The sequence below is a fragment of the Oncorhynchus masou genome, chromosome 33 (assembly GCF_036934945.1).
Source record: "Oncorhynchus masou masou isolate Uvic2021 chromosome 33, UVic_Omas_1.1, whole genome shotgun sequence".
In the NCBI taxonomy this organism is placed as follows: Eukaryota; Metazoa; Chordata; class Actinopteri; order Salmoniformes; family Salmonidae; genus Oncorhynchus; species Oncorhynchus masou.
This window is the reverse complement of record NC_088244.1, coordinates 13,685,988-13,691,248: the sequence shown is the minus strand read 5'-3', so window position 1 is coordinate 13,691,248 and position 5,261 is coordinate 13,685,988. Positions and strand designations below refer to the sequence as shown.

General features: G+C 42.2%; 1 non-coding gene across 1 annotated transcript; it reads left to right on the top strand.

Annotated features, from left to right (window-relative positions):
• Positions 1-1,718: 1,718 nt before the first annotated feature.
• Positions 1,719-1,790, top strand: trnaa-ugc (transfer RNA alanine (anticodon UGC)). Its single transcript has one exon. It is a non-coding gene; the product is annotated as a tRNA-Ala (tRNA).
• The last annotated feature ends 3,471 nt before the right edge of the window (positions 1,791-5,261 follow it).

Here is a 5,261-nt window from a genome sequence, read left to right as displayed (position 1 = left end):
AATGTCCGGTTGGTAGGATAGTCTCGAACGGAGCTCATGCAGTTTATTCTCCAGCGATTGCTCGTTAGCCAATAGAACGGATGGTAGAGGCGGGTTACTCTCTCGCTGACAAATTCTCACAAGGCACCCCAATCTACGTCCGCTGTACCTACATTTTTTCTTTACGCGAATGACGGGGATTTGGGCCTGGTCTCAAAAAAACGGTATATCCTTCACGTCAGACACATTAAAGAAAAGATCTTCGTCCAGTTCGATGTGAATAATCGCTGGTCTGACATCCAGAAGCTCTTTTCGAGACGGTAGCACCAACATTATGTACAAAATAAGTTACAAATAATGCGAAAAACACACAAAATAGCACAGTTGATAAGGAGCCCGTGAAACGGCAGCCAATCCCCTCCGGCACCATTCCATATATTTCCCATGCCAATAAAAAACCCTTAAATTGAAATTGAAATTGAGAGAGAGAAAGAGAGATATATGGGGGAGAGAGTCAACCTCCTCCTCCTCTCTTTCCCTTCCCCCCTTTTCCACTCCTCCTCTCCTTTAGCTCTACTAAAATCCTCACTCCATGCGTCCGATGCTGTGGGTCTGTCCCTACATGGCTAACACAAGTAGGGCTGCAGGTGGGTGTCCTTGGCAGGGCTCTGGGTGGAGAGTGTGGCTGGGGAACAAGCTGTGCTAGCTAGGGATAGGCCATGGTCCTTTCCACGGTCCTCCGGAGGATATTAGGAAACAGGGCTATTTTAATCTCCCACTGGATTAGAATATCATGGCTGATGAGAAAATGCTGGTCTCCACCCGATTATGAATGCACGCACGGAGGCACACATGCATTTATACTCACTCTCTCTCTCTCTCTCTCTCTCTCTCTCTCTCTCTCTCTCTCTCTCTCTCTCTCTCTCTCTCTCTCTCTCTCTCTCTCTCCGTCTCTCTCTCTCTCTCTCTCTCTCTCTCTCTCTCTCTCCGTCTCTCTCTCTCTCTCTCTCTCTCTCTCTCTCTCTCTCTCTCTCTCTCTCTCTCTCTCTCTCTCTCTCTCTCTCTCTCTCTCTCACACACACACACACACACACACACACACACACACACACACACACACACACACACACACACACAGGGTCTGTATTTGCGCTGTGGGAAGATCGTCTGTTTCCCCAATCCCATTACAGTGAACCAAAATACAGCATTCAGCTAAAAATTGCCTGGATTGTTTCAAAAAGAAATGTGTATCTATAAATCATCTGTATGTTTGTTTTTCATTTATTGTGTATTTTTTTAATGAAAAGAACAGAAGAAAACATGAATGGAAGAAAGGAATGTACTTTGTGGTATATGTCTCCTCGAAAATAGAAACCAAAGTGAATATTAATGTAAAATATATTCATGACAAAAAATATATACAAAAAATATCCAAAGCCAATTACTACACACACATCCACAAGACACACACACACACACACACACACACACACACACACACACACACACACACACACACACACACACACACACACACACACACACACACACACACACACACACACACCTAATTAACACAAGGTCAAGGGTTAAGACTGGGCAACTCAAATCATATTGCATAACAGTCAAACAGAAATATCCTGGCTGTCTATTGGCTCCTCTTTCACAGGACCAATAAGGACTGACACCTGCCTGCAGGGAAAGCACATAAAGCCTGTTGCATAAGTTCATGTATGGGAGGGGATGTAGCTCAGTGGTAGAGCGCATGCTTTGCATGTATGAGGCCCCGGGTTCAATCCCCGGCATCTCCAGGATTTCTTTTGTCTAAATGAAAGGAGAAGATAATCTCTGCAGCCAAATCTTCAAATTGACTGTGACGGGAGGAATTGGATAAAGATTTTAAAAGAAATGTGAACAGTAACAGGGGTATTACTTTTGCCAACTCATTTTATACATTACATCATCAAACAGTGCCTTTATTCAGCAAGATTTAGAAATCCTCATATATAAATAAATAAATAAATAATGATTGGCTCTTATTTTCAACTTTGATTTGGGGATGCCGTTTAGTCATATTGTAGGCTACAGGTCAGTGCATTCCTTGTTTGGTGACCAGACAATTTACAACTGAATGCTCTCTGTCCCTCCTTTGGAACGACCACAATAACCAAGGAACCATCAGATAAATGTAACAACCCACCAACCTCTTGCTCTGCTGCCACAACAACCTAGCAAGGACACGACAACCCAACAAGGACACAGTTACCCAACAATGACACGACAACCCAACAAGGACACAATTACCCAACAAGGACACAACAACCCAACAAGGACACAACAACCCAACAAGGACACACCAACCCAACAAGGACACAACAACCCAACAAGGACACAACAACCCAACAAGGAACAGGAAGAAGAGACATAAACAAGCAAAACATATGTGAAAAGGACACAATGTTCTTTTGGGCTCTGGGTAGAATTTACCCAGATTTAGGATCAGCTTACCCTCTCCAAATCTTAAGTTGAACTGTTAGAGAGATGAAAGCTCAACTGACCGTAGATCAGTGTCCCAGCTTTAGTGTGGACAGTTGGACAGGACATCCTATCCTTCATGGAACTGGAGTATGCTGGGGGATCATCGTACTGTCCTTCCTGTGACTGACTGACCCACTTTGCCAAGTACATTTGGTCACTTAAAGTCACTTGAAGCTTTCGACCAGGTCGTAGCTTTCAACATGCAGCCTCAACCGGGCCGCAATCTGCTGTGTTACAAAGGGAATAGTCACATTCAGAATGTGTAATGATTGTGGGGAATCGATAAAGACAGTATTGTAGCACCCAAAAGGGAGTTATCTTGTCAACATAGAGACACTTCCCAGCAGTTTAGGGTTAAAGCTGTAGGGACATTGTAATAACATTCTTGTTTTTTTAACGAGGTAAATCAGTTATGAACAAATTGTTATTTTCAATGACAGCCTAAGAACAGTGCGTTAACTTCCTTGTTCAGGAGCAGAACAACAGGTTTGTACCTTGTCAGCTCAGGGATTCAATCTTGCAACCTTTCTGTTACTAGTCCAACACACTAACCACTCGGCTACCCTGCTGCTACCCAGGCTACCCTGGGTTATAGATGTAGGTAGAATGTAATGCCATTCTAGAATATAGACGATTGATGTGGGCATATGATTCTCTCTATCCTCTGACAATGAACACCAGAGGCATGACAGAACATTATGGAGAGGTAAATGAGTATCTATTCTATTTTTACTGTGAATTCAGAGAGAGAGAGGGAGAGAGGGGCTTTACTCTTGTCTCCGTGTGCGGTTAATTGACCATTGTGGGAATGGGTGATTCAACAGTCTGATTCAACAGAAAGAGCGATGGGACATAGAGGGGACCATTGACTTATATAAATATCGAAGAGGACACATAGCAGGCAGAGCTCAATCTTTATTGTCTTATATCTCTCAGATATGGGCCAGACAGCTCACAACCTTATTCCTTACCATTTATTTTGAACTGTCTGTTTTGCCATGCACACGTGCTGTGCAATGCATTTCTATGGGCTATGGTAGTAAAGGCTAAACTAAATGTTTCATCAAATAACTCTCCATTTCCAATGCCAAGTTCTGCCTGCTAGATGCGTTTATAAGGCAGGATAAAAGCAATACAAAACACCATGAAGCCGACTAGCAGGTTCCAACATAATGACACAAACATGAAGACAGCGCCTTTACAAAGTACTCATACGATCACATTGACTTTTTACACATTTTGTTGTGTTACAGTTATCTGTAAGGTCCCTCCGTCATAAATGACATATTTCTGTATTACATTTTTTATCATTTGCAAACATTTCTAAAAACATGTTTTCACTTTGTCATTAAGGGGTATTCAGGCTAGATGGGTGAGAGTTTTTTTTTATATATATAATTTTGAATTCGGGCTGTAACACAACAAAATGTGGAATAAGTCAAGGGGTATGAATACTTTCTGAAGGTACTGTGGATGCATGTTTGTTTTTATATTACTCAGTAAAAACAGCAATCGTCAGGGGAAGGGTCATAACATTCAGTCTGTCTGCTGTTTGAAGTCTGTTGGTCAGCATTGCACAATGTTGATCTTTTAATGTTAGGGCAAGGCACAACATACACATTCCACATTCATTCCACATTCATCATTCCCATTCGGTACTTTCTGTGCTTGCCTGTGTGTGTGTGTGTGTGTGTGTGTGTGTGTGTGTGTGTGTGTGTGTGTGTGTGTGTGTGTGTGTGTGTGTGTGTGTGTGTGTGTGTGTGGTATCATGAGCCATTGTAAGAAGGCCGCTCCCTGTATGTTGTCTGGGTTGTCTAGAAAGGTCTCAGGTAATAAACACTCACCAAGTTAAAGGAATCAGATTAACTTAATACAATTAATTAGATTTATACTACACTATGAATCTGTGTAATACTCGGTTTGAATTCATTTGCCGTTTGTGATTGATTATGTTGCTGGCCAACCGCTGGCCTGAGACGTCACATAACTAGCCTTCTATCGCCCTCTTGTGGTTCAATGGCAGAAAACGCCCACTTCAATTCAATTTCACAATTGGCCAATAGATGGAGACCCTTTACAGAGCTCTATATTCCGGGCAATAGTGTATCTCTAAATAATGTGAAGTGGCCTTTCCTTTCTCCCTGTTCTCTCTGTAATTAGACTTTAAAATGATTGATGATGAAACACAGGCAACCAGAATTCTAACCCTCTTAGACATTCATAAATTCTGCGAAGCTGAATAATGATGATGCATATTAATCTATGTCATTTCCACTTCCAAGAACTTAAAACAAATATGATATGATGATTTTTCTCTGTTTCTGTGTTGCTGTGTTGCTCTTTTGCTGTGTTTATTTGGTGCTGTGTTGCTCTGTTGCTCTGTTGCTCTTTTGCTGTTTCTCTGTTGCTGTGTTGCTATGTTTCTCTGTTGCTGTGTTGCTGTGTTGCTTTGTTGCTCTGTTGCTGTTTCTTTGTTGCTATGTTTCTCTGTTGCTGTGTTGCTATGTTTCTCTGTTGCTATGTTTCTCTGTTGCTGTGTTGCTCTGTTGCTCTGTTGCTGTGTTGCTCTGTTGCTGTGTTGCTCTGTTGCTATGTTTCTCTGTTGCTGTGTTGCTCTGTTGCTCTGTTGCTGTGTTGCTGTGTTGCCGTTTCTTGTTTCTCTGTTGCTCTGTTGCTGTGTTGCTGTGTTGCTCTGTTGCTGTGTTGCTGTGTTGCCGTTTCTTGTTTCTCTGTTGCTCTGTTGC